The sequence below is a fragment of the Sinohyriopsis cumingii genome, unplaced genomic scaffold (genome assembly GCF_028554795.1).
Source record: "Sinohyriopsis cumingii isolate HCF-2022 unplaced genomic scaffold, ASM2855479v2 utg000069l, whole genome shotgun sequence".
NCBI lineage: Eukaryota > Metazoa > Mollusca > Bivalvia > Unionida > Unionidae > Sinohyriopsis > Sinohyriopsis cumingii.
Genome location: NW_028315867.1, coordinates 3,724,157 through 3,746,595, shown reverse-complemented (window position 1 = coordinate 3,746,595; position 22,439 = coordinate 3,724,157). Strand labels below are relative to the sequence as shown.

At 38.7% G+C, this 22,439-nt stretch overlaps 1 protein-coding gene across 1 annotated transcript in view; it reads right to left on the bottom strand.

Moving 5' to 3' along the window:
• LOC149774894 (uncharacterized) overlaps positions 1 to 22,439 on the bottom strand; it is a 194,136-nt gene that overhangs the window by 495 nt on the left and 171,202 nt on the right. The gene's annotated exons all lie outside the window — the stretch shown is intronic.

The window sequence follows — 22,439 nt, the reverse complement described above, 5'->3', positions numbered from 1 at the left end:
TAGATACTCTATAGCCTCTGTAAATATAAAATGTCACAACTAACCACTAAAAATAAGACAAAGAATGTATTAAAAAATTATATCCCTATGCAAATCTTGCCAAAGAATTATATTTCTGGGTTCTGTCATGACAGATGAGTCTTACACTCCATAAGATACATGACAGCATCTCAGCAAATCCACAACTTTTACAACATTCATAATATTGTAACTTACGCCTTAATTAGAATTAAAGAAAAAGGATATTTTGACTCCTAAATGTTTTTTTTTCTTCTGAAATGCCCAAAGCTGTCATTGTTAAATATTACATCAAGTGAAACAGGCAATTTATTATGCCATACTACCATACAATATTGTAAGCTTTCTCCTTGTCAAACAAGATGGCAACTACATGTTCTCTCTGCGTCTCACAAGCTATCTATAGTGCTTTTTGATCTGCATTGAATATCTGATAGCAAATTATTGGACTGAAGATACCCTAAGATTCTATTGTTTATCATCAGTTACATGGTTTTGCAAACTACAGCTGGCCAGTTATGCTGGACAATAACTGAAAGAGTCAGTAAAGTTTTATGGTGAGAAGTTTTCAAATTTTTACTGAAAATGTGGAACAGTGTTTTGAGTGTTGCATCAGGTCAGTGGATATCATCTGATCCTGTGGAAGTGTCATGATCAAGTGAAATTCTAGCTCTGAGACAGTGACATATTTATTGTAATCTTCAGCATAAGGAGGTTTCAAATTTGTATGAACATTTCCTTTCAGTTTTCAGAATAATTTGTCTTGCAAGTTTATCAAAAATGTTTAACCCAATGCACTGGAGATGTCTGGAACAACCATGACCATTTACCAGATTTCTTAAGTGTTTGGTAAACATGCTTTTATGTTGCCAATGATTTTTGCATACCATATTTGATACTAATTTACAAAGAAGCAAGAGTTCAACCAACACAAAGATTTCCATGTTTTCCTTTTCTTCTCTCGAAAATCAGTCATTGATGTATTGGATAGGATCACTATAGCTTGGGAACTTATAATAATCTTTTCTGGTTGGGGCATGAACTGAGTTTTAATTAGGGGCCTGCTGATTAATGGTTCAAACAGGAGAGGAGTGTAATGGTAACCAGAGGTCATAGCGATAAAGTGAAAAAAATGGAAACAAACCAGAGAATTTTTAGGAATTTGTGGTCAATTTAGAACAGATGTCATAAAATGATATTTCCAAAAATATCTACTAAAACAGCAGACTATAGGGAATTATTCTGACATGGTTGGGAGTGATAAAGATTTTGGTGGGTAAAGTAGTAACCATGATGGGCTAAGTTAAACGAGGGGTGTATTCCCAAATGGAATTTAGAGTTTTAGAATAGTTCTCCTCATAGAACTTATCAAAGTTCTGCAGAGAGGAAAGAAGCTGACTCCAGGAAATAATAAATATTTCTCATCAGATTGTTCTAAAGGACGAATGTTGAAAGCTGAGAACACGAGAAAAGAGATTCAGCTGCATAGGAAGGTGCAAATCTCGGATAAAGCACAAAGTTAGTCTTGATTACATGAAATATTTATTAAACGAGGCAAGTCTGTAATTATTGTTGAATTTAGTCATTTTTAACTTCATAATTCAATATTCCTTGAGTTCAAAAATAAAAGTGCATGTTTTATTACTAATGTTGCAAGGATATAATAAAATATTTTGTGATAAGAGTGAGTTCTGATTTAGTCGTTTGTATGCAAATGAAATAATGTAGTAAGATTTCATAAATTCCTTCTGATGCACCTTTGGTGATAGGTCAATCATCGGTCTTAAATGATTTGTATCATTTATGCTGAGGATTGTTTTTTTTCCTATGTCTGGTAATAGGTCAATCAGCAAGGTAATTTAGGACTTAGAGTGAGGTCTATTAATTTGTGTGTAATTAAATTGTGAATTCTTTCCAACTGACCGCTCTGGTGGCCTAGTGGATATAGCATCTGCCTCGAATGAAGAAGGTAATGGGTTCGATCCCATGCCAAGTCATACCAAAAACTTATAAAATGGTACTAACAGCTGCCTCGCTTGGAGCTTAGTATTAAAAGGTTAGTGTTAGGACTGGTCTGCCTGGTGTCAGGATAATGTAACTGTGTGGGAGACATCATGCTATATGTCCGCAGCATGATGCCACAGTGCTAGACATCACTTTAAACTGCCACAATGCAAACATCATAGCAATATGACTGAAAAATTGTTAAAGCTACGTTAAAAAACCAAATCACACACACATACATACACACATTCCAACTGAAATGATGGTGTAACATTAAGAACATGTCAACTGATAGGTCAGCTGGTAAATTAACAACTGCAGCAGGACAAGAGGAGAGAGAGTAGTCTAGAGAGCGAGGAGGAAAAGAAATGTGGGAATACCAACCAATCACTAACAGTGATTTGGAAAAGACCTGGCAATCTGAGTTTCGATCAAGTCACTCAATCATGAAATTTGTTCTGTCAGTAATGGAATGGCCAAATGAATTTCGCATCATTCTTTAACTCTGTTTCTAAGAGAAAGCAAATCATTCACATATCATATTTATGTTCTTGTTTTATGGAATTGATTAAATTGTTGTATTTTATACACAAGGGCTCATGTTATTCTCTTTTATATCTCTGCTCAGTCTTATGTTATTCCATTGCTTAATTTCATATTTTATGTTATTAATTACTTGATCAAACAATAGAAAGATAACCATAACCAAAAACCTTAAAGAGTGGGAGCAGCATCTGTTTAAAATCAAAAACAAAAATAAAAACACTGAATTTACACTTAAATGCAAGCCACATGTTTAGTCCTTAAGCAGTAATGACCTAGTTACAAGACTGAATATACATGTAACTCACAACTATGAACTAGTTCAATTCTGAATGCACATGTAAGGGAGTGGCCATTTAATTTTATGGGGCTAAATTATTATTTCCAACTGTGGTATTTTCTTTATATCATTCTTCACAAGTTTATTTTTTTTAAATAAGCAAAGTAAGGAATTGCATAATGTCCTTTATATACCACAAATCAAAACAAGACAATAGTTTTCAAGCATTTACCACCACCCCCACCAATTGGAAACTGGAATGACCTCTCCCTAATAAAGACCTGGCTTTAGCGGATACTCAGCAGAAATCAAGGTAGTGACTATTGCAAACATTGTTATAAAATGTTAGCATCAGAAGATGTTAATTACAGCTTGGTGTTATATATATTTAATTTAATTGTTTGTTTGTTAGTTAAATTTGTTTTTATATATTTCATTACATGGCATTGTAATGTAACATTGTATGCTGGACTTGACCTTGTCCAAAACTGAATTTCATTTCTGCTTGACATCATTGACTTTTTTATTTAATTTTGTGTAAACAACTAATATATAGCTGAATTATTCTCTCTGTGGATGGGTTTAATATCAGGATCATTAATTATGAAGAAATAAAAATGTTTATTTGTGTCTAAGTTTTGGAATTTTGTGAGTTTAATCCAGGTTATGGTTTTGATTTTGTAAACATCAGGATCATTTAACAAGGTTGTTTTCCATTAGGTAATGTTTTTCTTCTTAGAAATGCTAATTGTGACCTGAGGTTAAGTAGAGAACTATATAATCTTGTAATTGTGAGGACTTGGTCATTGTTGCCTTAACATCAAGAACTTTCAAGTTGTATTATGTTGTGTCCAGATGGGATGAATTTTATTTCTTCAAATTATTGAATTCAAGTGATTATTTTTTCTGGAAAGAGAAAACTGCTCTGATAAAATTCTTGGAAAAAGACATTGTCAGGAATATATACTGAATTAAAACCTGGAATTATATTAATGTGATTCAACAAAAGACTGCTGACACATCAGCACTCTATAAGAAATAACAGACATGGCATCACCTTTAGTTTTTGGATTTCTTTTGGACATATTCTGAGTTTTATTCAGGACTTTAAATTATTAGGACATGTATCTATAATTCTTGGATTATTTGGGGATTTAATTTGCAAAATCTTAAGTTCTGTTTTCTCATTTTCTATTTGTATTCTAGGGAAATAAATTATTTGTTAAATTTTGCAAAGCTTGTTGTCTTTCACTCTTTTCTTTCATTTATTTCAAGAGCATAGACATGTGACAGAAAATTGTGTGTTTGTCCTTAGTATACAAATTTTACTAAAATATTTCAGAAAACTTTGTTTTTGAAATTATGATTGACTTTGTTTTGGAATTTTCTAAATCCCAGGTATTATTTCACATTTTAGAAATCTTTAGTGAAGCTTTTTACAATGTCATCTAAAGTGGAGATTGTTATTTCAAAACCTACCTGAAACACTTAAAATCATTGAGAAAAGGTGAAATGCTTCAGCATTCCAGAAAATATAATCTTTCTGAGACAAAAGTATCTTTTATGAAGCAAGAAATAAATAATATTTTGATCCAATATTTGGTGATAAAGAATGTTTTGGATAAAAGTGCTTTTGATTTGATTAGTAAGTCTGTTTCATACTCTAACATAAAAATAAAGGAATTAAAATTAAAATACAAGATAGAATTAGAGTTAAGAAAGCTTGAGCTTCAGTAAGATAAAGAGAGAAACAAATGCAATTAGAGGAAAGAGAGAGAGGAAAATGCTATCTGAGAAAGAGGAGAGAGAGACATACAGTTACAGAAAGAAGAAAAACAAATGCTATTGGAGAAAGTGGAAAGTGAGAAACAAATTCAAATGCAAATGCAAAATGAAAAGAAAAGGAAGAAAGAGAATTGCAGAGAGAAATAGAAAAGGAAGAAAGGGAATATCAATTCTGAACAAATGAAGCTGAGCTGGCAAGTGAAAAGCACATCCCCACTTTACATACAAATTCATGTTTTGATGTTACTAAGACCATTAGGTCAGTGCCCAGTTTTAGAGAAAAAGTGTTATGTATATTTGATTTAATATATATTTAATTTAATTTAATTGTCTGTTAGTTTTAATTTTTTTTATTCCATTACATGCTATTGTAAAGTAACTTTATTTACTGGATTTGACATTATCCAGAAATTTAGTTCAGTTCTGTTTGAATTGACTGTTTTCGAAAACAACTAATAATAGAAACTTTGTATCTAATGCTGACCTAGTTCCTGACCTTGTTTCAGAACTGGTAAGTGTTGAAGTAAACAATTCTCTCCCAGTGTAAAATTCATTGGTTTTAGTCAAGGCCATGATAGAAGTTTGTGATGTTAGGCATATAAAAAGCTTCTATGTTGTTCTAGAAAGGTGATCATGTGATCCTCATACGGGAATCTGTTTTGCATCTTAAATTAGTGTATAACTGTTTTCTATAGAGAATTTGGGAATTCTGGCTGTAAACCACTGACACTTAAATGTGTTTTTTTTGTGACCAGTTCAAGCTGAAATTCTGTTTTTTGGAATACAAGCGATTCTTTTTCCTGGAAATATACTTGTGCTCATTCAGAATTCTTGGAACAGTTATCAAAATTTGCATGGAATTCAAACACGGGAATATTATTTCTGTGATTCAACTAAGAACTGTTGACACATCAGTATGACACTGACTACATCATATGTCACCACCTTCCATTTTGGATTTCATCGAGATTTGAACTCAGTTTCATTAGAACTTTTTATTACAAGGACCTCTATTTTTTAATTCCTGGATTATTTTTTGATTTGATTCATAAAACCCGTAAATTCTTTTTCTCATTTTACCTTGTTTTTCTAGAGAAATAAATTATTTGTTAAATTTTACAAAAGCTTGTTGTCTTCACTCTTTTATTGTTACTGTTTAAAAGAGCCTAAACATGTAACAAAAGAAGTAGAACAATATTTTCGACATTTTAAAAAAATTTCTGAAAATTAGAAATGACCAAGAGAGATTGGATTCTATTATTACAAAGTACACTTTATTGGCAAAGCCCAAGAAATCTATGTTTCCCTGTTAGCAGTACAGCAAAGTGCTGACTATGGTCTGGTTAAGGAATGCATCTTTGTGGGTTGAGTTAGTCCTTGAGGCTTATTGGTAAAAGTTCAGGAACTATAAAAAAGAAGCTTCACAACCTCATGTTAAATTTGCAAGAGAAAAAGAGCAGTTATTTGATAGGTGGTGCTTAGGCAAGAAAGTTTATGAAGATTACGAAAAATCTCATTAATTCATTAGTTGAAGAGTTCAAGAATTGCATCCCATTGTGACGTTAAGACTTATCTTGATGAGCAAAAGGTCAAAACTTTAGAAAATTCTGCTCGTATTGGTGACAAGTATTCCTTAGCTCAAAAAATTTCTCTTGTTAGTAAGTCATAAGTCTTCCACTCAGCAGTCTTCTGGTAAAAAAATATTTCATCCTAATATGAGCCCTTCCAAATCTTAATCTGGCACAACTTTTAAAAATCAAGTTTTTGATAAGAAAAGAAATGTAATACCGTAAACGCTCAGATGTAGTTTGCTAGTTTGCTTTGATGTAAGTGACCATACATAAGTACCCGTTTACTCGGCTCAGGTAATCAACTGTTCATACCTTAACTGATTGACAGTGATATTGACGTCAATGGTTTGTCTGTTCATTATAATATTGGGGGCCCAATAAATTAGTACCACTATTATGCAGGGCATCTCATCCTGCTCAACCCACTTTAGATTTTCCAATAGTTAATTTGTGTGTAGTAATGTTGTAGAACAAATGAATACTGGCATTGCTGCCAGACAAAAATCACATGCCAGTTTCATGGATCAAACAATTACCTTGGACACCTCTCAGAAAGCAAAAGACAAATCTGCCAATTATTAACAAAAAAAAATGCCATCGAAGGCGGTGTTTGCTCAGCAGGGAGTACATGCTGGGGGTACTTGCACGCAGCAGGATCTCTCTGTGTGGAACACGGTCTTGCCAGCTGATTCTCAGGATGTGTTTTAGGCACTGTACCAACGATACTCAAGAGCAAGATCCCTCTGTAATTATTACAGTCACTGCGGTTGCCCTTGTTTTTTTAAAGGGTCACAATGGTGGCATCGCGCATGTCTTGGGGGACTACTCCTTCCTCCCAGCAGAGGCAAAGTAGCTCATGCAGTGGTTTAATCAATGTTGGTTTTCCACGTTTGATGGCTTCGGGCGGGATGCTGTCACTACCTGGTGCTTTGTCGTTTGGGAGTCGATTGCTTTGCTGTGCTCCTCTAAGGTTGGCACTTTGTCAAGCTCTTCCACAGTGGACAGATTCTTCATGCTGCTGAGGGCTGCATCGGTGACTAATGTTTCTCGGCAGTATAGCTCTGAGTAGTGCTCTACCCATCTGGCCATCTGTTGCCCATGGTCTGTGATCTTCTCTCCCGTCAGTGATTTCAGGGTAGCGACCCCTTTCACTGTAGGGCCTAGAGCCACTGTACATACCTTGGATGTTTCCTGACTCGGCATTGCGCTGGATCCCTTCACACAGTTGTTGCCAGTACTCATTCGCACACTGTCTAGCAATAATAATAATAATAATAATAATAATTACCTTATTTAAAGAAGGTAACACAATTAGCTAAAAACTAATCTACCTTAAGGCCCTCATACAAAGAAATTTATTTATTTTAGCTGCATCTCTATAGCCACTGGATATATTTGGTTTGGAAGAAAGAAATAGAGTGGGCATTTCTAATCTCAACTGGAATACTATTCCAGAACAGACTTCCAGAGTATCGGAAACTTTTTTTAAATAACTCCTTATTTGGTTTGGGAATTTTATACTGTTTGGTAGACATAGATCACAGGTGGGGAGTATTACCAGGTAGCCTATACTGGAATAGTGATTATAAATATTCAGGAGCACTATTATGAGATATCCTGTACATTAATTTGGCTTTTCTCAAACAGATTCGGTGTTTAATAGGTAATATTTTTAACCTACCAGCTAAATTTTCCTTGCTTTCTTTCTGGATTGATAATAACCCAAATGCTCTTTTTTGAAGATGTGCCAGCTATGCTATGTTTTTATCATTTGAATATTATGGTAATGATCGCCTGGTAAACACTGAAGTGCCCAGTGAATAACTGAAGTTCTTATTTACTTTTATTTTATTTCATAAAAATCAGAAAATATGCACATGCAAAATAATAACATAAATACAGTCATTGAAGTTTATAACAGTTTCTTCATGTAGTAAATAAAGAAGACCTGGTCACTGCTGTGTGAAATATGGCAATCTTGCAAATTTTGTCTTGACAATGTAACTGCTACAATTTTTAAATGCACATAAAGACTTACAGTCATTATGGGTAACTGCTGGAGCAGTAGACAGACAGTAACTTCACCATAATGGTGTTGCAGTGGTATAAGGCATTTATGTGATGAGCAATCCAAATCTTGTTTCATTGCTGCCAATGCACAACAAACTGTATAACTCAGCATGTGACTCAGCATTACACTAACATGCACTGGATTAACATGCAAAGTTTTCTGCTTTGGAAATTCATGTTTGTACTGATGATGCTCAACTTGCAGATGTTGCTGTGTTTGAAGGTTCAATAAAACTTCTTAGAGTCATAAAGACAAGAATTTGGAATATCATGCACAATTCTGGTAAACATCAAAATAAAAAGGGTATCAGCAAACTTACTGAACATAAAGCACAAAAACTGAGACACAAAAACGTCATTTCCAGTACAAAGCACTTTTGGATTCTCTCAAGCAATGTTACCAAGCGATCACTGATGTCACTGAAAATAATCAATTGTCGGTTTGACTATCTGTTCATAATTCTCTTTCAAATACTGACTACCACCCTGTTCTACAATCAAAATCAGCAACTACACAAGCAAATGTGTAGTGAAGCACCCAAATGACATTGATGATATCATCAATAATTCATTCACAGTCATGTACATGGCACAACACAACTGAAGACCAATGTCAAGGAGTCTTCTTGAAGATACTGAGTGATCATGTGTTAATTATGGTCTATCGAACACCCTGTACAATGCTGATGTCAGCATTGACATGGTTGCTTGCTACTCCACCATATTTGGAATGATTTTTATGTCACACATATGAACTCACATGCATGGCCATCAATGGACCTCTGTCTGATATTGACTTGATTTGCTGAGATCACTAACTTTGAGTTCTATCCAAATGTCCATCTGGTTGCCCCCAATGGTTCTAAATAAAATTTGGCAAACTGTAATAATCGCACAGCTGCACCAATGGAAGTTTGATTGACTGTCCCACTGGTGCCATTATCATGTTCATCATCATCATCATCATTGGCGACTCGGTCTCGAAAGACCATGCGAATAGCGCCCTTGGGGTGTTGTCTGTCTCTGTTGGCATCATCTGCTGTGGCTGTGCAGGCCTATACGTGAGTGACAGTCCCTACTGCAGTTGGTGCAGACATACTGGGAAGTCTGCGTTACTGTGGTTGCTGTTGCATTCTTCTTTCTCTTACGTTTCTCTGCCGCCAACTGGCCTCTCCTCACATCAGCGACTGATATGCCATTGTTTACCATCAGTCTCCAGATGCCTCGGTCCTCAGCCAGCTCTTCCCAGCCATCGGGTGAAATGTTGCATGCCTTCATGTCCCTCTTGCACACATCTTTGAAACGGAGTGAGGGGCGTCCGACTCTTCTTATGCCAGTGGCCAGCTGTCCATATAAGATGTCCTTTGGCAGCCTTCCATCCTCCATGCGTCGGACGTGACCCAGCCATCGAAGGCAGCGTTTAATTAGCAGGGAGTACAAGCTGGGGGTACTTGCACGCTGCAGGATCTCGCTGTGTGGAACACGGTCTTGCCAGCTGATTTTCAGGATGCGTTTTAGGCACCGTATATGGAAGGAGTTGAGCCTGCGTTCTTGCCTCATGTAGGTACTCCACGTCTCACTTCCATATAGAAGGGTGCTGAGAACGCAGGCCTGGTAGACTCGGACCTTGGTGTGCTCTGTCAGCGCGTTGTTTTCCCAAACCCTCTTTGTTAATCGAGCCATGATGGTGTTTGCCTTTCCAAGCCTTCTGTCCAGCTCCATATCAATCGAGAGAGTGTTGCTGATGGTTGACCCTAGGTAGGTAAAGTTGTTGACTGCTTCCAGGGTGACCCCGTTGATTTTGATTGAAGGGGCAATGGTGGTATCTTGCACGCTGACATTTGTTTTTTCCAAGCTGATTGTGAGACCAAACTGCGTGCAGGCAACAGCAAAATGGTCTCCCAGTCTCTGGAGGGCTTCCTCGGTGTGGGCCACAAAAGCTGCGTCATCTGCAAAAAGCATCTCCCTGATGAGCACAGCTCTCACTTTGGTCTTTGAGCGCAGTCGTGCCAGGTTGAACAGCCTCCCATCAGACCTGGTGTGTAGATATATGCCATCCGTGGACGTGTCGAAGGCGTAGGACAGGAGCAGGGAGAAGAAGATCCCAAAAAGTGTTGGTGCCAGCACGCAGCCCTGCTTCACACCACTGTTAATTGGGAAGGAAGTTGAGGATGATCCATCATACAGGACTGTTCCCTTCATATCTGCATGGAAAGAGATTATCATGCTGAGGAGTTTTGGGGGGCAACTGATCTTAATCAGAAGTTCAAAAAGGCCCTTCCTGCTGACCAAGTCAAAGGCCTTGGTGAGGTCGATGAACATCATGTAGAGTGGTTGACCTTGCTCTCTGCTCTTCTCTTGGAGTTGTCGTAGGGAGAAGATCATGTCTGTCGTCGACCTGCCTGCTCTGAAGCCGCACTGTGATTCCGGGTACACACGGTCTGCCAGCAACTGCAGCCTGTTGAGTATGATGCGGGCGTACACTTTACCAACAATACTTAAGAGCGAGATCCCTCTGTAATTATTACAGTCACTGCGGTCGCCCTTGTTTTTGTAGATTGTCACAATTGTGTCATCACGCATGTCTTGGGGGACTACTCCTTCCTCCCAGCAGCGGCAAAGTAGCTCGTGCAGTGGTTTAATCAATGCTGGTTTTCCACGTTTGATAGCTTCGGGCGGGATGCTGTCACTACCTGGTGCTTTGTCGTTTGGAAGGCAGTTGATTGCTTTGCTGGGCTCCTCTAAGGTTGGCACTTTGTCAAGCTCTTCCATGGTGGGCAGATTCTTTATGCTGCTGAGGGATGCATCAATGACTGATGTTTCTCGGGAGTATAGTTCTGAGTAGTGCTCCACCCATCTGGCCATCTGTTGCCCACGGTCTGTGATCTTCTCTTCCGTCAGGGATTTCAGGGGAGCGACCCCTTTCACTGTGGGGCCTAGAGCTCGGCACTGTGCTGGATCCCTTCACACAGTTGTTGCCAGTACTCGTTCGCACACTGTCTAGCAATGCGTTGGGTGTTACTTCGGGCACTTCTGAGAGCAGCAAGCGTCCGTTCATTAGGGCATCTTTTGTAAGCTATGAAGGCTTTTCGTTTCTCCTTGATTTGTGGTTCCATCCTTGATAGGTGTGCATTGAACCAGTCCTGGCTGGGTCGTTCCTTCTTGCCAAACGTTGACATAGCCGTACTGTAGATGGCACCCTTCATGGCATTCCACTTGGCTGTAGTGTCATACTCAGGCAGATCCTGGAGAGCCTTGTTCAGGGCAGACACATACTCCTCCACCTTGGCAGGGACTGACATCTGTGCAGTGTTTATGCGAGGACGTCCTTTTGGTTTTGAGCAGTGTAGCGCATGTGGCTGTAGTCGCACTCTGCTGCTCACAAGGGCATGGTCGGAGTCACAGTCTGCACTGTGGTAGGTTCTGGTGGAGAGGACGCTGTTAAGGGCAGAGCGCCTGGTGATGACCAAGTCGAGTTGGTGCCAGTGATGAGATCTGGGGTGTTTCCATGACACTTTGTGTTGTGGCTTACACTTGAAGAAGGTGTTTGTGATGCACAGGCCATGGTAGGTGCATAGCTCCAGCAGTCTCTGGCCGTTTTCGTTGGTCTTTCCAGTGCCATGATATCCAAGGCAGGTAGGCCATGACTCGTGGTCCGCACCTACTCTGGCATTAAAGTTGCCGAGGAGGAATAGTGGTTCATTTTTGGGGCATCCTTTGATCTGTTCGTCCAGCTGCCCATAGAACTGATCCTTCACGTCTTCTGATGACGTGAGGGTTGAGGCGTAGACACTGATGATGTTGACAGGACCTGAAGTGGTGGTGAGGCGGATGGACAAGAGACGCTCAGTGCCCCCTGTGGGAGGTTCAACCGAGGCCAGGAGATTGTTTTTGATGGCAAAACCCACTCCGTGCTGACGGGGCTCCTCAGGTTCTCGACCCTTCCAGAAGAAGGTGTAGTTTTCCTCTCTGAGTTCTCTATCGATGATGGCCGTCTTTCTGGTGTCGTCCACTTTTCTGAGGTCGTCGGAGATGCCTGTACATATGGTGCACACATTCCAGCTTGCAAATCGAAGAGCTGGAGTCTTCTTTATTGGTTTCTTGTTTCTTTTGTCTGGTGTGGAATTACCGTCTGCTTGTCATGCTGAACAACACACTGAGCTCCAGACACCCACTGGAGCAGGCAGACAATGGCGGGTCAACACCTTATTGACCGGGGGCTGCCCGGCTTGAGGCGGGCAATAGTTGGCCAGTGGGACACGATGATCCCTCCCACCGTCAAAGCTGACCCGTGGCGCCCCTTCCCTACGCCAATCGGGTGGGACTTATAACCCGTAAACTGTCAGCTTCCGTGTTGTTTCCTCACTCAGTAGCGAGACTGGAGTGTCCTCTCCAGGGCGCAAGCCTGGGCGTGGAGTATGGAGATCCTGGGCTGCCCAGACGTCAGGATCCCCCTCTCATCCTTGCTGGTGGGGTCCAAAGGAATGCTGAGCATGACATTTGGCACCAGTTTGGATGCAGGAGCTGCCGGAAGGAAGTCGTAGTCGACCCCCAGCCGCCTTAGGGGCTCCACTCCTGATTTTCTGTCTGGGTTTACTCCCGTAGCCTTTCCTTCTCCCGAAGATATCCACAAGGCAGTGGAGCCATAATCCAATGGATCGGACTTGGTTGCATTTGAATCAGAGTTTCCTTCTCCTAGATGAACTGCCTGACAAGGCTAACGAGCTTCATCTGCCCGGGTTTGGGGTCAGAGTTTCCCTTCTCTTAGACTGGTTGCCTGCCAAGGCTAATGAGCCCAGTCTGCCCACCCAGTTATACCGCCGGGTACTCGGTCGCGCCACACAGCAGGCTCTGTTAAGACAGGGGGCACCGCGTGAAGGTGCTGCTGTGGACACAATAGTGTAGAAGAGGCCATATGCAAGTAACCTCCTGCCCCGCAGAGCGAGACAGTGGTCCTGCGGCGATCACTACACCTGGGAAGGAGAGGCTATGAGAGACGCTTCACTTTCCTTTGGCAAGCGGGACGTCAGGCCCAGACCACGCACCCCCTATCATCATGTTCAGAAATACAATTTCAAATTTGGGTTTGGTCATACTACTTGTGTGACCTCAGCGGTGCTAGGGTTTACATTTTAATCTGTGGTCAGCTCAGGAAGCCAAATCTGGTTTTTGTGGTTTGTACGATTGCTTCTGACATAGTAAGACTTTATCATTAGTATGTTTTTGTGAAGCATAAAAGGCAGTAGAACAGTTGGAGCACATCCATGCACATTTGTTGATACCTCACAATTGAAACAACATCTAAACCATGCAGGGATTTACCAGCAAATAACTCACTTGTGTGGAAAATGAAAACTGACGACTGGGGTGACCATGTGCATAAGTACAACACCATCAGTACCTTGTGGGCACATACAAAATTGAAGCCATCAGTGAGGAATGTCAGTGACATATCAAGAATATCAACAACAAAAATTGCCCTTACTGTCCACAAACTGACATGTAGCCTGGCCATCAAAATATCCAACAAAAAATCCCAGGTTGTAATTGGCAACTTGTTGTTCAAAATCATGCTCAGATGACCCAAGCAGGTCACAAGTGACCCAGATACGCAGATATTAACCCACAATAACTATGCTGATGATGATGGACATCATGTTGCACCTGGAAATGTCAATATCATGCTGACAATTACAGTCAATCTAATGTTCAATGCCTTTGCAGGAAGTTGTGAATCTTCATACGGGTGTCAAGCCATGCTTATACAGTTTCTCCTCCAATGTATCTCTAGGTGATCTGATTTTGGTTGTGCCAACTAACCAAGTTATCTACAGTGTAACAACAAGTTGTTGCAATTGAAGTTCTCATTGCTCACTGCTGGACAGCATGGGCATCTGCTTGATTTGTGCAGCAAGATAATGACTGAATGTGAACATCTGTGACCCAGCGACTTATGCCCACTCTATTTCCTTCTTCTGAACCCAATATATCCAGTGGCTTCAGAGATGCAGCTAAAATAAATAAATTCCTTTGTATAAGGGCCTCAAGGTAGATTAGTTTCTAGCTAATTGTGTTACCCTCTTTAAATAAGGTCATTATTATTATTATTATTATTATTACTTATGTTGCCACAATTAATCATTGGTATAACAAGAAAACAACAATGAAGATTGTGCGTCACTATGAAGCAATATCTGTGTGAGTAATAAATTCGCAAGTGCTCGTATACTGCACCTATTATGGTGTCACAGAATTGTGTATGAGTTATATCAATATATATATATATATGTAATCAAAAATGTACTCAGGTTTCATTGTCGTGCACAGCATCACCCGAGGGTGGTATATTTTTTTGGCTTTAGTTATTCGAAATACCGAGCGAAACTCAACCCATGCTGCATGTGCAAATTGCCTGCAGCAAAAACCTAAGTACCTAGCTGTGCATATCTATCACAGCTAGTATACATATAGAGAAAATTCTCTATAAACAAATTACATTACGACGAGTATTGTCAGGAAGCTTACCTCTTTACGGGAGCAAATCTCCAGCTGTAGAGGTATTGAAATTTAAGCATTCTTTATTACTATTCGTTTATATGACTGAATTGTCTCATATATTAGCTGTTTTAGAATTCATTCTAAATTCTACTGAGAGTCAATACCTAGGTTATACAATGCCATGATATTAGAAATACTATAGGCTGGTTCGAGTTAGCTAATTGTTGTAACTGAACAGATGAATTGAATTTAAAAATACGCTGCATACATTGAACGATTAATGTAATGGGTAACGAATTCATGTGCGCGCATGCGCAACATATATCAATGTAGAAGTACTTAACCATGTCATACGAACTACATGGTTTAGTTGTTATAAGTTTAGCTTATTTATGTATGGTCTGGTGATGTGGAATCACAGAGCTTTGTGTGGTTTCTTGTGACGTGTACGCTGTGTCTGGTGACATTGGTTCGGAACAGTGTACTGCTGTTCTTGATGTGAGGAACCATGGCTTCACGACCATCGAGTCTGTATTAAATGTGAGGGCTCTCGAGGGATCCTTCAACAAAATGAGAGGGACGGACCATGCATGGGCACTTCTCTGACCTTTGACTAGAGCGAGTGGAACCAGAGATAAATCTTGGATGTCAAATGGGCACTTCGATAGTTATATATATATATATTACATGTTACATGTCATTGTTATTTCCACTATTGCTATCTGAGCAAAATTTACATGCATTCCCATTTAAATATCGTTATATGATGATAAGTTCATAATTACATGCATTCCCATTTCAATATCGCTATATGAGCGATAGATTCATCAATTTATACATATCCCTATATCCCTTGGTGCTTAAGAAGACCTTGTTTATATTGGGGTGTAGATCATATACTTTTATTTTGTTGACAAGTGATAGGACTTCATTCACGTTTGTCTGAAATTCCATTCGTTAAATTCATGTTTGAGTTTTCTCGTTGAGTTACTTGTTGTTGATAGTTCCATGTTAGAAACTTTATAATTTTCCTTATTTTTTTGTTTATAATGGTATCAGATTTGTTATTTAATTTGCGTTTATAAATAAACATCTTATTAACACAGTTGCTTTGGGTGTCTTCACTAATCCAATCCCAACCCGGCTTCATCTTGTGACATAAGGCAATTGCCTTGGTGATGTAGCTGAACATCTGTTCAAAAAATGGTCCCCAAAGTGTTGCCATTCGCATGACAACTAGGCATGAAAACCCTTGACATCATCAATGAACATGTGCTTAACGATGTCAGTGATTTGGCCTGAAATGTAATTCACTAAAATTCTTTTTAGCATCTCAGTAATGAGCTGTTTGATTTAACAAAGTTTGATATTTTCTCTCAAATTCTTTCATGTTCACCATATTCTGTGATGTCAGTTTACTTTTGATTATTTTGTCTAATGAGTTTCATTTTTTTTTTACCACACTCACACCCATAAGGACACCCACTGCTCACATGAGGGTAACAATTTTTCTCTTCAGAATTGCTCTTTGTGCACACATGTAAATATTCCCATGATCAGTTAGAGACATGCAGATGTTTCCACATGCACGTGTTTGAAAATCTTAAGTGCAGCTTACCAATGACTACAAACAACCACATGCAGTGTAACAATCCCTGACTGGGGGTGGGGTGGGGGAGAAAATGTGGGCCACCTGCATGTTATTCATATTTTATTCACAGTGGCATGGGGCTTTTGCAGCCCGGAGATATCTGCATGCACATACAAAATATTCCTGCAAACCTGCAGATGTACCAACATGCACATTTGAAAATTGTTAGCCTGGCACACCAACAACTGCATATAACCACATGTGTGTACAACCCCCAATGGGCATACACAATAAGTCTGCTCACTGGCCCTCCTCATCCATTGGTTACTGGGATGGACTAGGGCACTGCACTTCCCAAAAGCACATAGTACAACTGCTTGCCATACCATTTAACTAGAATATGAACTATGCAAAAGAGTATTTGATTGTCAAACAACTTTTAAAATAATGCTTTACTAGCATACTTACTGGATAACTAACTGAGCTACCTCCATAAAATCAAGTATTTATTATAATAACTGCCACTTGATCCTGAAGTCTGACATAACAGTTTGGCTAACTTTTATTAAGACAATGCAACTCTGAGTAATTTTAGAATTATGTACCCTTTTAAAGTTGCCCAGCTCCAAAAACTTAATATGGAACCAGAATTGGATCATATTTTTGTTTTTCCCTATTATTCCAAAAATCCAAAATTACAAGTATATGATTTATTGCACAAGTGAAGAAATTTCCTTTTATGGTGTGACAAGCAAATCACGTGAATCTTTGTTTACCATCAACCAGTAAGCAGAACTGAGCTTTAACACCGATCTGTAAATATATTGAGACATGCTGAAAAGTGGCAAAACGAAACTTTGTCAATGATCTTGGCCTCAAAAATAAATCCCCAATTATGCAATGCAGTACATCTTGTAGTGATACATTAAGTTATGTACATTAAGTTTCATCTGTTTATCTTAACAGCTAAAAAGTTAGAAAACAGGATGAAAAAGGTGACTGAAGGCAAAGAAACTGTCCATTGTCCCTGACCTTGAAGATGCAAACCCCAAAGTGATTCCAACACATATTCAACAGACTATATATGTGTACCAACTGTCATCTCTGAATCTCAAATGAGAGTAGAAGGGAAAGAAAGATGGAAAAAATGAAAATATTGTGCTATAACCAAGACTGAAAAAATATGACACTTGACATACCATCTAATGATAATGCATAAGCATATTAGTTAATATTATGTATATTTATATTGTTTGATTAATTGTTGTCAGTAACTGAGGGTGGTCTTTTGCCTACCTGACTTTTGTCATGATTGTATGAAGTAAAGAAGATGTTTACTTGAATCTGAGTCTAAGACCTGACCTTGTTTATGAGTTAGTATGAAATTTTTCACTGGAAATCTTTTGTATCATATGTCAAGTGGGTATCTGTAAATATAGGTGTTTGGTAAACACTAATTTATTCATTCCTATTTCATATCAATCTTTGGAAATCAATGACCAGAGTTTATAGTTGTGTTCAGATATAATTATTCACTGGGAGTATGTGAATGGGCAAATTTCTGGCGATCTAAGAAGAATACATTAGTTGAGACCAGAGAACAATTAATTATATTTATGGAGACAGGCACGTATCAAATCGCCATACTGCCATTGTCACGAAATTTTATTGGAGTTATATCAATATGTATATGTTGTCAAAAATATACTCTGGCTTCGTTGCCACGTACAGCATCACCCGAGGGTGGTATATTTTTTCGGCTATGTTATTTTGAAATCCTGAGCAAAACTCAGACCATACTGCACGAACATATTGCCTGCAGCGGGGAAACCTAAGTACCTAGCTGCGCATATCTGTCACAGCTAGTGTACATATAGAGCAAATTCTCTACAACCAAATAACATTACGCAGAGTCTTGTCAGGAAGCTTACCCCTTTACGGAAGCAAATCTCCAGCTGTAGAGGTAATGAAATTTTCTTTATTACTATTCGTTTATATGACAGAATTGTTTTCATACTTTAGATGTTTTAGGACTTTAATTAATGCTTCAAAAAGACTTATATCTGCAAACATATTCACTGAATGCAGTAGCTAATGAGCAGGAAACATATATTTATTCTAAATTCTACGGAGAGTCAATACCAAGGTTATACAATGTCATATTAGAAATACTTTACAGTCTGGTTCGAGTTAGTTATTTGTTGTAACTGAACAGACAAACTGATATTTAATTATACGCTGCATGCATTAAACGATTAATGTAATGGGTAATGAATTCATGTGCGCGCATGCGCTACATATATCAATGCAGAAGTACTTAAAACCGTGTCATATGTACTACACGGTTTAGTTGTTATCGTTTTAGCTGCCTAAATGCCATGCCTTGTATATGGTTTGATGTGGAGTCACCAGCTGTAGAGCTGCTTTATACAAGCCTGCCATGCCTTGTACATTGTTTGATGTGGAGTCACAGAACTCTGTGGGGTTTCGTGTGACGTATACGCTGTGTTTTGGTGACATTGGATCAGAAGAGTGGACTGGTTTTCTCGATGCGAGGGACCAGGTCTTCGCGACCACCGGGACTGTGATGTGAGGGATCCTTCAACAGACTGAGAGGAGCCGACCATGCGTGGGTACTTCTCTGGCCATTTACTAGAGCACGTGACACCGGAGTTAACATCTTGGTCGTCAAATGGGTGCCACGATAGTTATAGTGTTCCATGTTATTTCCACAATTGCATTTCATAATGTCATTCATTCCTATTATGTCATCATATGAACGATCGATAGGTTCATAATTTCATTCATTCCTATTGTTATGTCGTTATATGAATGATCGATAGGTTCATTTCATTCATTCCTATCGTTATATGAATGATCGATAGGTTCACAATGTCATTCATTCCTATTCCTATTTCAATATCAGTTTATGATCGATAGGTTCATCATTTCATTCTTTCCTATTTCAATATCGGTTTGCGAATGATAGGTTCATAATTACACGTATTGCTATATCGTTATGTGAACGATTGATAGGTTCATAATTTTATTCATCCTTATTGCTATATTGTTATGTGAATGATCGATAGGTTCATAATTTCATTCATTCCTGTTGTTATATGAACGATCGATAGGTTCGTAATTTCATTCATTCCTATCATTATATGAACGATTGATAGGTTTGTGATATACACTGCTTTTCAATATCATTTTATGAATGATACGTTAAAATTTACCTGCTTTTCTAAATCATTATTTGAACAATACATTCATAATTACATTCTTTTTAAATCATTATTTGAACGATATATTCAAGACTCTTTATAGTGGGGTGTAGGTCACTTTAATTTGTTGATCGGTGATAGAATTCACGTTTTGTTTTGAAATTCCATTTGTTAAATTAATGTTTAGAGTTTTTCCTCGTTGAGTTAATTGTTGATAGTTCCATGTTAGGAACTTTATAATTTTCCTTATCTTTTTGTTTATAATGGTGTCAGATTTGTTTATATTTAAATTGCGTTTATAAATAAACATCTTGTAAATGCAGTCACTTTTGGTGTCTTCCCTAATCCAGTCCCAACCTGGCTTTATCCTGTGACAAATGGTGTCAGAACTGGGATTATTGGATTAGGAGGAGCATCATTGGATTAGGAGGAGCATTATTAGATTAGGAGGAGTAGGTCGTTAATTTGCATAGGTCTTGACTCCGGTAAGATTTTTCAGTTATGTTTCAGATAGTGACCTTCCTGACAAGAGATAATTCAGGCGGGTGAGTGAATACCGCACTAGTGTTCCGTTTTTTTTATTATTATTACCATTTGTTTATTATATATACATATTGCACATATTTGAAGGAATATACGGTCGGTTCGTGTAATACTAAAATTGTAGGTGTTATGATGGTACACTTAAGATTGGTGTTCTTATCAACAGTATTTATTATGTCGTCACCCAAAGATCTAGTGGAGTTGGGCAAACAGTTTGGGTATGAGGGCGAGGCCCTTAGATTATTCGTTCATGAGGAGCAGTCGATGCTGTCTGTCTTTTTTAGTGTCTGAACTTTACTGTCTGTGATGTGATGGGATGGAGCTGATCAGAAAGCCAGTGACTGTCCGTATTTGTTGGGCCACTGTCTATAGAGCTGATGGTGTTTGTGTTGTCAGCTGTGAAACTGTTAGAGGGGAGGTTTTAGCCATGGTGCTGGTTCGGGCGTCATATGGTGGTTCTTTGTGACTTGATATGTACCTAGTGTGCTGCTGTCGGTGGTGACGTTAGGTTCATAGGGAGATTGGGGTTATCTTGTGTAGAGGAACCAGGGCTCCAGAACCAACGGGCTTGCAAGGTCCAAGGGATCGATGGGTAGGCTGGGAGTGGCGGGTCATGCATGGTGGCTCCTTCACCATTCAACAGTGGTGGGACTAAAGGTACCCTGTGAGTGTCATTTTGGACATCAGGTTATCTCCCACCATTTGGGTTACATATCATGATCACTACTCGAGCATAAAATACCCACCATCATTGCTGTAAAACCAGAAATACCATCATTATAGCTTAGAGCCATCTAAGTTCACATCATTATCGCTATTTGAGCGAACGTTCTTTGTTATTGTTAAACGTCATTATCATGATTTGAGAGAAAGTTTTTTCTTTGTTATTGTTAATGTCATTATCGATGTTTGAGTGAAAGTATGTTACCTATGTGTGAAAACTGTTAAAAGGCATGAATAACGTTGATAGTTTCATCGATGATACTTTTGTATATACGCATACCTGTGAAGAGCATGTTAGTTAGTTGATCTGTTCGACAGACTCCGCAAGGCAAATCTCATAGCGAGACCCTCCAAGTGAAGTATAGCATATTCTAACTTGGAATGCTTGGGCCATGTAGTAAGTGGGTCAGGGAAAGTAAAGCCACACCCTGGCAAAATTTAAGCAATCAAAGACGCTCCTAGGCCAGAAAGCAAGAAACATACGATCATTTCTTCGGTTGATAGGATTTTATAGGAAGTTCATTCCAAATTTCGCCGCTCTAGCTAGTCCATTGACGGATTTAACTAGGAAGGGGCAGCCCAATAAAGTTTCTTGGGGTTCATGTCAGGAAAGAGCTTTTAACACTCTTAAGGGAAGATTGATCAGTGCACCGATTCTAAAGTTGCCAGAATTAAATAAATAATTCATATTGAGAACTGACGCTTCCGATACAGGATTAGGAGCCATTCTGATACAAGAGCAAGAGGGAGTAACATTACCCATATCTTATGCTAGTAGGAAATTGCTGCCTAGGGAGCAAAATTGCTCCGTGATCGAAAAGGAGTGTTTGGCACTGGTGTGGGGTATATGGAAATTCCATACGCACCTTTTCGGAAAGGAATTTGTCCTTGAAACGGACCATCAGCCTCTCATATATTTGAACAGGGCAAAACTTGCCAATGCAAGATTGATGCGTTGGGCATTGAATCTGCAGCCATATTGTTTCCGGATCGAAGCAATCAGAGGGTCGGAAAACATAGGGACTGATTATTTAAGCAGAGTGACATTTGCATTTTTTTTTTCTACAAATGTAAGTAACGTTTCAGTTATTTTTGACACAATTCCGTGTTTTTCTAAAAGTGTTTACACTTCTTTTTAAGGGGTCACAAAATTGTGTAGGAGTTATATCAATATGTATATGTTGTCAAAAATGTACTCTGGTTTCGTTGCTGCATACAGCATCACCCGAGGGTGGTATATTTTTTTTGGCTTAGTTATTTCGAAATCCTAAGCGAAACTCAGACCATGCTGCATGAACAAATTGCCTGCAGCAGGGAAACCTAAGTACCTAGCTGCACATATCTGTCACAGCTAGTGTACATATAGAGCAAATTCTCTATAACCAAATCACATTATGCAGAGTCTTGTCAGGAAGCTTACCCCTTTACGGAAGCAAATCTCCAGCTGTAGAGGTAATGAAATTTTCTTTATTACTATTCATTTATATGACAGAATTGTTTTCATACTTTAGATGTTTTAGAACCTTAATTAATGTTTCAAAAAGTCTTATATCTGCAAACATATTCATTGGATGCAGTAGCTAACGAGC